At 43.3% G+C, this 12,045-nt stretch overlaps 1 non-coding gene across 1 annotated transcript; it reads left to right on the top strand.

The window, feature by feature from the left end:
* The first annotated feature begins 9,673 nt into the window (after positions 1–9,673).
* Positions 9,674–9,748, top strand: Trnal-caa (transfer RNA leucine (anticodon CAA)). Its single transcript has one exon. It is a non-coding gene; the product is annotated as a tRNA-Leu (tRNA).
* The last annotated feature ends 2,297 nt before the right edge of the window (positions 9,749–12,045 follow it).

Below are 12,045 nucleotides of genomic sequence, written 5' to 3' on the forward strand. Positions count from 1 at the left end.
ATACTTTGTGTCTAGTTCATGCAATATGTATTTGCTCCAGAGGAATACTTTTCCGCAAATGCTGCTAAAATCTAGTAAAAAAACTCCTGTATCCAAACTAGAGGCCCTCCAAGGGGAGTACAGGGAATTTAGAAAGACCTTGGAGCCTTTATGCGGCCGATGGCTTCGCATGAGATCTTAAGCGCTGTTAGGGTTGGCTGTCACTTGGATGTGTCACCGTCCGAGTCTGCCGAGAGCTGTTGACAAACGGAGTGCACTCAGCCCTTTTGAAGCCAACGGAAGAGCTATCTGATTAGTGGCACTGGTCGCTAAAACTTACAAAGGCCGGGAGAACAGAGTGCTGGCCGCATTCCCCTCCGTATCCACATCCGGTGACGCCTAAAAGCAGAGAATGACACTGCGGCTATTCGGTACCGTTGGACCGTCACGGAATGTTCGAACAGTGTTTTGTTTTGTGTAGGCTTTATACACTTATAGAAAGCTGAATTGCGTGATAGATGAACAATTTGGTTTCAGGCGAGATGTGGGAACGAGAGATGTCACTGGGAAACTGAGAGTGATAGGGGAGAGGTACATGGAGAAGAAAAGGAAGGTGTACGTTGTGCTCATTGATCGTGAGAAGGCTTTTGACGGATGGGACAAATTGATGGAAATCGTAAGGAAACATGGAGTTGACTGGAGGGGTAGACGGCTAATTAGAAATCTATATTTGAACCATACAGCAAAAGTACGAATAGGAAGTGTGATGAGTGAAGAAAGTTAACTGGGAAGAGGGGTAAGACAAGGCTATTGTTTATCACCAACACTGTTCAATACATATCTTTAGGAAATTATTAGTGGAAGTTTTGATGGAAGGAGAGGAGTTCGTGAAGGGGGTCAGAGAATGAAGTGTATAAGATTTTCAGACGACATGATTGTGATGGCAGAGAGTGCAAGAGAGATGGAGTAAATGTTTGATGATATAAATACAAAATTAAAAGAATATGGAATGACGATTAATCGGAGGAAAACGAAAAGCTTGGTAATTGGAGGAAAGAAGAGAAAATGCTGTATGAAAATAGGGGGAGAGGAAATAGAGCAAGTGAATAATTTCAATTACTTGGGAAGTGTAATAGTGGATGATTTGTATTGCTCAACAGAAATTAGGAAAAGAATTGCTGTGGCTGAAGAAGGATTCAAGAGGAAACAGAAACTACTTTGTGGACCACTAAATAAAGATCTGAGGAAAAGACTTGTCAAATGTTACATCTGGAGCGTTTCAGTATATGGTGCGGAGACCTCGACATTGAGGAAAGAAGATGAAAGAAAATTGGAGGCACTAGAGATGTGGATTTGGAGAAGAGTGAAAAAAGTGAAATGGGAAGACCGAGTAAGGAATGAAGAAATATTAAGAAAAGTTGGAGAACAAGAATACATGCTGAAAGTCATCAGTAGGAGAAAACGGAACTGGATTGGACATTGTTTTAGGAGTAGTGTTTATTAAAGAAATAAACAGAAGAAATGGTGGAGGGAAGAAGGGGAAGAGGAAAGAGAAAATATCAAATGCTGGACAATATCAAAGCAGGCAAATATTCAGAAATGAGGAGACTGGCTATGGACAGACAGAAGTGGAAGAGGCTTAACCCATGACAAGACCTGTCGTAAGACAGAATACCATACTACAGTTATACAAGTAATGTAAAACACTCCACAATATTTTTCTGGTAGCAATTTGTCTATGATATTAATACACTGGTGTGCAAAACTTAATGACGAGAGCAACTTCCACATGGCACGTCACTGCCAAGTAACATAGGGCGATGAAACTACATAGCAAGGACTGCTATGGTATAGTGCACAAGGTAACTGAAAGAAATAGGCTTTGAGACGAACAGAAATTACATTTCTATTCAAAGACAATAGTTTCACTGAAGTAATGGTGATTTGTGGTAGTGTTCTGAACATTAAAAAAGGCGGAGCATGACTCTTAATACAGTGATCACCACAGCTGGCAGTCCATGCTCTATAATGCACTCCCGTGCTGGAAACTAGGTTAGCAAGGAGTGCTTGTGGCAGGGCGCTCCGGTGCTCCAGCATTGCTGTTGAAAACTGCCTGATGGTCGTTGGTGCACGTGGACGTGTTGGATTACATTCTCCAATGCATCCCAGACACGATCGATGGGATTTAAGCGCGGCAACTGGCAGGCCAGTCCAGTCACCGAATATTATACCGCTCCAAGAGGTCCTTTAATTGCACTGTTCGATGCGTTTGCGCATTATCAACAATAAAAATTTAGCCAGGACCAAAAACATCCCTGAAAAGAAGCACCTGAGGAAAGCTTAACTTACGCATTAACGTTAACCGATTAGGGCACCGTGTTCAAAGATATGGAGGTCAGTTCTCTCGTGCAACACACCGCATTGTAAAGCACTCTAAGACAAAGAAATGACGCCCAACAAAGGAATTACCAGAATGTGACGGAAACTGGTTTATGTGATCTACGTGTACAGACAGAAGAAATTTTACAATTTCAGAAAACAATTATGGTCTATTTAGAAGAGATTCACAAACTGTACAAGTCAATATTGTGTTGGCCCACCACAGGTACTTATGCCAGTAATAATTCGACATAGTTTGGCAGACACACCTTCACTAGTTATCTGGCCTCAGTTCGAAACGGAAGTCATCACTGAAGACAATTCTTCTCCAGACAATGAGATTTCAAGCCGAAGACTTGTGTGGAGACACCGCGGAAATTCTGACGACCGTCCGCCATGCTGCCCGAAAACATAGAGTAGTCTGGGGTGTCATTCTATTCCATAGCGGGACCCCTCTGGCTGTCATCCACGGCACCCTTCATGGCCTTCATGGCAAATCATGCTGGGCTTGTATTTCATCACACGACAAGTGTTTCTACTGTCTGTCTTGGCGCTTGCCAAATCCTACCTTGGCCAGCAATGTCGTCGGATATGCCCCAAGTTGACAAAGTTTTGGGCACTATTGGCAGGGTCCTTCAACCAGCACGAGATTTTGACGGTATAAACTGGCATTTTGACAGTATTTGTTACGATATCCCTCAAATGATACCCAGTAACTCAACCAATTAAAGCCGCGCTACCGCTACGATCGCAGGTTCTAAGACTGACTCGGGTATGGATGTGTGTGATGTCCTTAGGTTAGTTATGTTTAAGTAGTTCTAAATTCTAGGGGACTGATGACCTCAGCAGTTAAGTCCCATAGTGCTCAGAGCCATTTCAACCATTTAATTCCAAGCCTAACAACTGCTTACGTAATTGACAGGGGTGGATAAACGTATAATTGACTTTCTCATTTTCTGAAGCTCTTTCTCGTGAATAAATTATGAAAGTTTTATGGAACAGTTATCATTTGTGAGTTTCTACATTTATATGATATCTATCGACTTCCTTCCAGTTCGGGCAGCTTCTTCGTGTCATTTTTCCTGTCTTATTGTATCTGGACCACCTGAATTATAGTTTTCTACCATGGTATTTGGTGAAATGCGTCTTCTCGCTTATCGCAATAAAAAAGTTTGTCCAGGATTGTCGAACGTGATCGATTTCGTGTTCCGTATATTATGGTGTGGTGTGTTGCATTGGCGTAATAAGAAAGTTTGTCCAGGATTGTCGAACGTGATCGATTTCGTGTTCTGTATATTATGGTGTGGTGTGATGCATTGGCGTAATGACCTCCGGGTTTTTAAATACTGTGCACTGTGAGGTAACGGGCGAGTTTTGGCGCCCTGGTAATATTATACCGGGTGATAAAAAAGTCAGTATAAATTTGAAAACTGAATAAATCACGGAATACTTTAGATAGAGAGGTACAAATTGACACACATGCTTGGAATGATATGGGGTCTTGTTAGAACCAAAAAATACAAAAGTTCAAAAAATGTCCGAGAAATGGCGCTTCATCTGATCAGAATAGCAATAATTAGAATAACAAAGTAAGACAGAGCAAAGATGATGTTCTTTTCAGGAAATGCTCAATATGTCCACCATCATTCCTCAACATTAGCTGTAGCCGAGGGATAATGTTGTGAACAACACTGTAAAGCATGTCAGGAGTTTTGGTGAGGCTTTGGCGTCGGATGTTGTCTTTCAGCATCCCTAGAGATTACGAAAGTGGTGGCTGAGCATCACCAAACGACGTGCGCAAGAGATCTTTCATGCGTCCAACAATATGGGGTGGAGCGCCATCCTGCATAAACATCCTACGATCCAGCAGGTGTTTATCAGCCAGGCTGGGGATGATGCGATTCTGTAACATATCGAGGTACCTCTCCCCCGTCACAGTAGCAGTTGAAAAACCAGAATCACGCATTTCCTCTAAGAAAAAAGGCCTGATAACGGTGGTAAATCCAATCCTTACCGTGACTTTCTCGTCGTTAAATGGAGTTTCCACGACAGTTCTAGGATTTTCGGTAGCTCAAATTCTGCAATTGTGGGCGTTGACCGACACTCGGAGCGTGAAATGAGCTTCGTTGGTCCACAACACGTTACTCAACCAATCGTCATTTTCCGCCATCTCTTGAAACGCCCACACCGCAAGTGCCCTCCGCTTCACTAAATTGCCAGGTAACAGTTCATGATGCCGATGGATTTTTTACGGATATCATCGGAGGGTTAGCCTAAGTGCCAAGCAAAAGTAGTGTATGGAATGCAGGTGCGATTTGCGACTGCACGAGCGCTGACTTCCCCGTACATAGACCAACCCGCCACAGTCTCCATTTCTTCCTGACCTGTCTCGGCAGCATTACGCCATGTTATCGCTAGGCCACTACCGGGTCTATCGTCTAAACAACCCGTGGCTTCGAACTTCGAAATCATTCTCGCCACAGCTGCATTTGTCAACGGACCTTACCCATTTGAATCCCCTTCCTATGGCAATAGGATCGTTAATGCTGAACTAGCACATTCCCCATTCTGATAATACAGCTTCACTAACAGCGCCTTTTCAGGTAACGTCAACATGCTGCGACTGCTGGCGCATCTGATTCTCTCTCTCATTACAGCGCCTTTTATACACGATTGTCATGCGCAGTCACTGACCTTTTGCTGACCAGCGCCATCTGTTGGACATTTTGTAAACTTTTTTTGTTCTAATAAAACCGCATGTCATTCTAGGCATGTGTGTCAATTTTCACCCCTCTATCTACATTATCCCGTGGCTTATTATGTTTTAAAATTTATACTGACTTTTTGATCAGGCGGTATGTTCGGAGTTGGGGCGGCCGCACAGGACGCTCGTCTAAGCCGCGGTCTGGCAGCAACCACGTGGTGCTGAACGTTAGCTGATCATGAGGGAGCCCCAGTGCGTGGTCCACCGAGCACGTCGCTGGGAATTCTTTCGTGACGCTGTGCGCCGGGAGGTCCAAAGATGGCGGACTTTGTGACACCTTAATGGCAGACATTTCACAGTTCATATAGAAATTAATAGTAGCCAGATGAATCGTGATACCTAAAAAGAAACATGTACATTACTATTATCTGCACGACCGTTCTGATTGTGTTATCAGATTTTTAGTATCTTTATTACTTTTAAAATTTAGTATATGAAGATAAATTATGCAAGTAACACAAAGCAACAAATTTCAAAAATATAAAACCTTCATCCGATTTTGTCGATCTCCGTGTCTTTAGAAAGCTATTAGTGTAATCCTAAATTGGTATGAATTACAGGCATATAACTTGAATAGTACATGAGGTCGAAGTGGATAACTACTGTCGATCGCGTCAGGCCATAAGTACTCCACAGTTACACGGAAAAACGGTAACAGCATGCTTATAAATAAATTTATTCATCTGTGTATTTGTTTATATCCGATATATACTATTCATGAAGGAATTGGTTAAATATTTAGTGTGTTTTAGAAAACACAGAGAAGTTAGGCTACTGGCCTACCTTTTGTTCTGTTCCTTTGATATATGTTTATTTAATTTGTTTATGTACCTAATAATGTGTGTTACAGCGTGTTTGTGGTCCAACCGTAGGAATATTTATTTAATTTCAAGTTATTTAAATGTAAATCCAGTATTTCGCATGTGTTTCATTATATTAAAAAACTAGAAACCCGCCTCGATTGCAAAAAAGCACCTAGTGTTAACCTAGGTTTCGGCGTAGATATCTACACCTTCTTCAGAACAATAAAACCCACAAGTGCATAAGAAGACCTTTGTCAATGACGTATTCTTATCATATACTCAGCAGTTTTTGGCCTGTAATGCGGCAACTATGTATCCCAGCCCCTAGACAACTAAACCAGCCACAACTTTTACTATTTCAACTTTGAGTTTGACGGTACGTAGTTGAAGGCCGCCAATCTTATTTCATTCATATTATTTTGAAAGCCCGCAGCACTCACAGGTCAACGGTCACGCGAAACTCTACGGCTCTCTCACGTGCTTTTTTCAGGAGTACATTCGACCATGTCTTTCTTTTTATGGACGAAAATGGCCGACAGCAACGAGCAGTGCAGGTAGAGGAATTCCTGGATTGAGAGGATGTTCGGAAGATGGACTGGCTCGGCTATTCCCTACTTAAATTCCATTGATAGTGTGTGAGATGACATAGAGAGATGTACTGCAGAGCGTCCTCATCCACCAACGACCATCCAACAGTTGGCAGCCGTGCTGGTGGAGCAACGGTACGCCATAGCACAAGAACTGCTTATCAACATAGATGCCAGTGTTGAAGGACGTTTGAGGATATGTACTGACATTTGTCGTGTTCACCATGTTTCGCCTTTTGTATGGCCAGGAGGTCATCATAAATCGCTGTTATTTCACTGTAACTATTATCCTTGCATAAAAATGTAATATCTATCCGTCTCATTGAGTCTTTCTTCCACATAACTTCTCAGGATGCTATGGTAGTTCTTTCCATGTATGATCCAAGTTTCAGCGTGCTATGTTGTCTGTCCGTGACACGTCATAAGAAATTTCGATGCGTCCTTATGTTTTGCACACCAGATTCGGTGCAGTGTCTATGAAGATTATTGTTGACCTAAAGCTTCATTGTTTGGCAAACTTTTTGTTGTGCCTATCTGCAACTCAGCATTTCTGCTGTTTGGTGAGTAGCAATATATCCTTTTCACAATATCGTGTAGAATATTGTTTGTCATTTATATTATGTTAGTGGACGAATGCAGCATTAGTCAGAGACAGAGATAACAATACGCTTGACATAGATCCTCAGTTCTAACCCTCTCTTTCCGTTAGAAAATTTAGGTAATTGCAATGCTCTACTTCGTATGTGTGGCATAAGAGGAGGAAGCGACTCTGCCTTCCTTCTCTGGTTTCTTTATAGCTAACCTGGTGTCTTGCTGCTTCGGTTGTTCCTCGTCGCAGTAGTAGTTCTCAGCCTCCAGGTTCAATGTAGGTTTGTGCTCCTGCTGAAATGGGGTGTGTCGGGATGCCAGTTGTTGAAGGTTAACAACGCTTTGTAATATAATCGGTTTAATGAAGAAGACTTTAAAACACGCGTCAAAGACTTTCAAATATGACAGCTCTTGGCTGCCCTGTTACACTCGACACTTTAGAACACGGATCTGACGTCACGTTTGCGGACAGTGTGACGGAAGTTTGTCTCGGAACACTTTTTTACGTTCTAAGATCCTACTCCCGAACAGTCGTATTTTGTCCCTACTAAGGCTGCACAACATTACCTCTTAAATGTTACGTTAATGCTCCTTGCTGACGCATAATTGTCAGATAGACATGTATCCGGGCTGCTACATAGCATTCTCGAGCTTTCACATCTTGCAAAGGTTCATAAATGCGCGTAATATTTAGCATAAATACGTGAAGGGAATGCACGTATGCATTGCGTAATGTCAGGATTCAAGGTGTTTAAGTGTCGGATTACACGGACACAACGTATGTTGGACGTGTTCACAACGTTACAGGAGATGAATGGACTTGTTATATCACTGCAGAGGGCACTCGGTTGTAACTTTGCAGTGACCACAAAGTTTGGCACCCCTGGGGTCGGGACGAATTACTGTGCTGGAGAGACGGGCGCGCCGGGATTTGGGACCAGCCGGCTGGCAGAGAGGGACTTTTAATTACTGCCCGCCTGCAGGCCAGAGGCCTCTGAAGTCTCCCGTTCCGCAGGCCGCGCACCAGATTTATACAGCGTGTATCAGCGGAAATTCGTTTCCCAGACTGTAGCTTTAATCGCTAGCTGTTAGTTGAGCTCCCGATAGATGGACATGAAACAGAAAAATAAGTTATTTTAACACTGATTACACGACTCTGTCTTTTTGTAATAGCCTCTTATTATCAATTTTATGTAACATTATATTCTTCCCCAGTTCCTTAGCTAGGACATTTTCTATCGCCATTTAAAATAAGCTGATGGCTTATTTATGAATATTCTAGTTCCTGAACACACATGCCATAACCTTTCGCAGACCTTGAGGAACAAAAGTTGCATACCAAGATAGGTTACGTCTATATCGATTTTTGATATATCAGCTCATACTCCGATGTATACTAAAAATCTCGTTCTAGAAACAAACCCCAAGCTGTCGCTAAGCCATGTCTTCGCAGTTATCAGTTTTTCCAGGAATGATAGTCTTGCATGTTTCGCAGGAGAGCTTCTGTGAGGTTCGAGAGGTAGGAGAGAACGTACTGGAGGAAGTAAAGATATGACGAGGGATCGTGAGCCGTGCTTAGGTAGCTCTGTTGGTAGGTCGCTTGCCTCCGAATGGAAAGTTTTCTGAGTTCGAGCGTCGTTCCGGCATACAGTTTTAATGTGTCACGAAGTTTCATGTCAGCGCACACACTGCTGCCGAGTGAAAAACTGACTATACAACGATTTCTCTCTTCATCTCTTCTCATCCTCTCTCTTCGGGTTTCCCGTTTTTCTCTGTTATGATTATTATCTTAAGGGAAAGTAATTAAATCAATAAGTAAATAAAATGAGGAACGTTTCACACCAATTCAATGCATAAATCCCTTAGATATGAAACTTCCTGGCAGATTAAAACTGTGTGCCCGACCGAGACTCGAACTCGGGACCTTTGCCTTTCGCGGGCAAGTGCTCTACCAACTGAGCTACCGAAGCACGACTCACGCCCGGTACTCACAGCTTTACTTCTGCCAGTACCTCGTCTCCTACCTTCCAAACTTTACAGAAGCTCTCCTGCGAGACATGCAGAACTAGCACTCCTGAAAGAAAGGATATTGCGGAGACATGGCTTAGCCACAGCCTGGGGGATGTTTCCAGAATGAGAATTTCACTCTGCAGCGGAGTGTGCGCTGATATGAAACTTCCTGGCAGATTAAAACTGTGTGCCCGACCGAGACTCGAACTCGGGACCTTTGCCTTTAGCGGGCAAGTGCTCTACCAACTGAGCTACCGAAGAACGACTCACGCACGGTACTCACAGCTTTACTTCTGCCAGTACCTCGTCTCCTACCTTCCAAACTTTACAGAAGCTCTCCTGCGAGACATGCAGAACTAGCACTCCTGAAAGAAAGGATATTGCGGAGACATGGCTTAGCCACAGCCTGGGGGATGTTTCCAGAATGAGAATTTCACTCTGCAGCGGAGTGTGCGCTGATATGAAACTTCCTGGCAGATTAAAACTGTGTGCCCGACCGAAGTTTGGAAGGTAGGAGACGAGGTACTGGCAGAAGTAAACCTGTGAGTAGCGGGCGTGAGTCGTGCTTCGGTAGCTCAGTTGGTAGAGCACTTGCCCGCAAAAGGCAAAGGTCCCGAGTTCGAGTCTCGGTCGGGCACACAGTTTTAATCTGCCAGGAAGTTTCATATCAGCGCACACTCCTCTGCAGAGTGAAAATCTCATTCCCTTAGATATGTGTAAATCACTGCGGTTTTTAGACTGTGTCCCGTCGTCTTCACACCACACTGCAGCTCACCACAGTTTGATTACAATTTACTCTTTTTCAGTTTTCTGTCCAGAAGTTGTTTTCTAGTACAAGTTCTATCATTCTGGCGGTTCTCAGTATTCCTCATCGAATGTACCGAGAACTCTCTCCTTTCTTACATTATTGGTCCACGTAGTCTTCAAAACCCTTCTATAGTGTGTTCGGAAATTCGCCTTACAAACATCTATATTTTGTAGAGAGGAATTAGAACACTTTGTTTTGAACAGGGACCTATGTCCAGAAACGTACTGTTTCCGTTCTACGACTGTTTCAGTTCTGATGTTTAACTCATTCACGTCCGCTTGAGCAATTGACTTAGAGGTGACGCGATACAGTTATTAGATAACAATTCCAAACGAAACGTAACGCAACATCCATTTATCTTTTAAGCACATTTCTGTGTGTTGGCTCTTAAATAATATGTGTTTACATTATTTAAAAAAAAGAAGAAAAACAGCATACTGTACGTGCAGAACATTACTGATACATAGCAACAGCGGCTCGATGTGGCGACCACCTACGGTGTTACGGACTTTGTACCTACGAAGCATATTCTGGTACACATTCTCCGTCCCACCTGGTATCTCTTTCGTTTCTACTACAGCAGCCGGAAATCGTTCCTGCAGATCTTTCTCTGTCTCTACAGCAGTACCGTGAACTAAAATTTGCGATGAAGCGCATAAGAACTAGTACATAGGACGTAGCACACGTCATTCTGCCTGCCACATTGTATACCAAAATGTCCGTCCCGATTGCTGAGTGATCAGCGTGACGGACTGCCGTCCTGTGGGCCCGGGTTCAATTTCCGGCTGGGTCAGGGATTTTCTCCGCTCAGGGACCGGGTGGTGTGTTGTCTTTATCGTCATTTCATCCCCATCTGGCTTGCAGGTCTCTCAGTGCGGCGTCGAATGTAATAAGACCTGCACCAAGGCGGCCGGACCTACCCCAATAAGGAGCCTCCCGTCCAATGAGGCCAGAGCTCATTTCCTTTCCATATACCAGGAAAAGCAACTATGAGACTTTTCTCTTTCCCTCAGTAAACGTGGACTGTGCTAAGCATCTGAACTGAAACAGTCGTACAACGGAAAAGGGACGTTTGCGGACATGGGTTCCTATTCGAAACATTATGTACCTATTGCCCTCTACAAGTCCTAGAAGTTTGTAGCACGTATTTCTGAACACCCTGTGTAGCACCACATTTAAAATTCATACATTCCCTTAATGTCACTTTCATACAGTACTGTGCCACAAACGTAATCGTTATCAGAAATGTTGTCTTAAAATTATAGCCGATGTTTGATATTAATAGATCTCTTCTTTTGGTCTGAAATATCATTGTTGCCTGTAGTGGTTTTCTTTTCATGTCTTCCTTGTTTCACAACGTCAGAATTGTTTCTCTGCTGCCTCTACCTTTCCAGAACTTAAACTACGCATAAAACAGTTTTCTTTTACAGTCTTCCTTATATTATCAATTGGCTGTCAAGTTGACTGTGCAATAGTTTTTGCATTTAGCTGCCGTTGATGCCTTTGGGCTTCCGAAAAGGAAGGCATGCAGTCTAACACGATGGCGACACATAGCCGAATAGTACCAAAGAGGCTGAGTAACGTATCACCAGCAACTCACGGAAGAACCCTCTGAGTGCCACAAGCTGTCACTCCAAGAAACACTGCGGTGAGATGATTCGGAATTATCGTAGGATCTGAGGACCAAGCAATGACAGCACCTACACACTTCTTCTCGTCGATGAAAACTTTGCCTCCAACTAGACGCGAGCCAGTTATTTCAGAAAGCATCGCCACTGTACAAATGTGCCCCAGCAAAAGAGATCAATTATACGTAAGGTAATTTTAAAGCACACACAAGTGGAAGTAGTTTTTTCCGATTTCGTGAGTTTCACTTGTGTGGTGGCAGTGTTTACGAGGAGGTTTCACTAAATAACGGAACTTCTCTCTTTTTTTTTTTGAATGCAGGTTGTTTTTATTCAGCATTCCTATACACCATATTATTTCCCACTCTTTTAAACACAAAATCCTATGTTGATGCGTATGCTCCATTCACTGGGACGGCTTTACGGCACCCCGGCACCCTACTGTGAGGACCTGTATGCCCGAATCAAAGCACTCAACTGGCCGACGTCGTAGCCATCGTCT

Source organism: Schistocerca gregaria, chromosome 3, assembly GCF_023897955.1.
Source record: "Schistocerca gregaria isolate iqSchGreg1 chromosome 3, iqSchGreg1.2, whole genome shotgun sequence".
Taxonomy (NCBI): domain Eukaryota; kingdom Metazoa; phylum Arthropoda; class Insecta; order Orthoptera; family Acrididae; genus Schistocerca; species Schistocerca gregaria.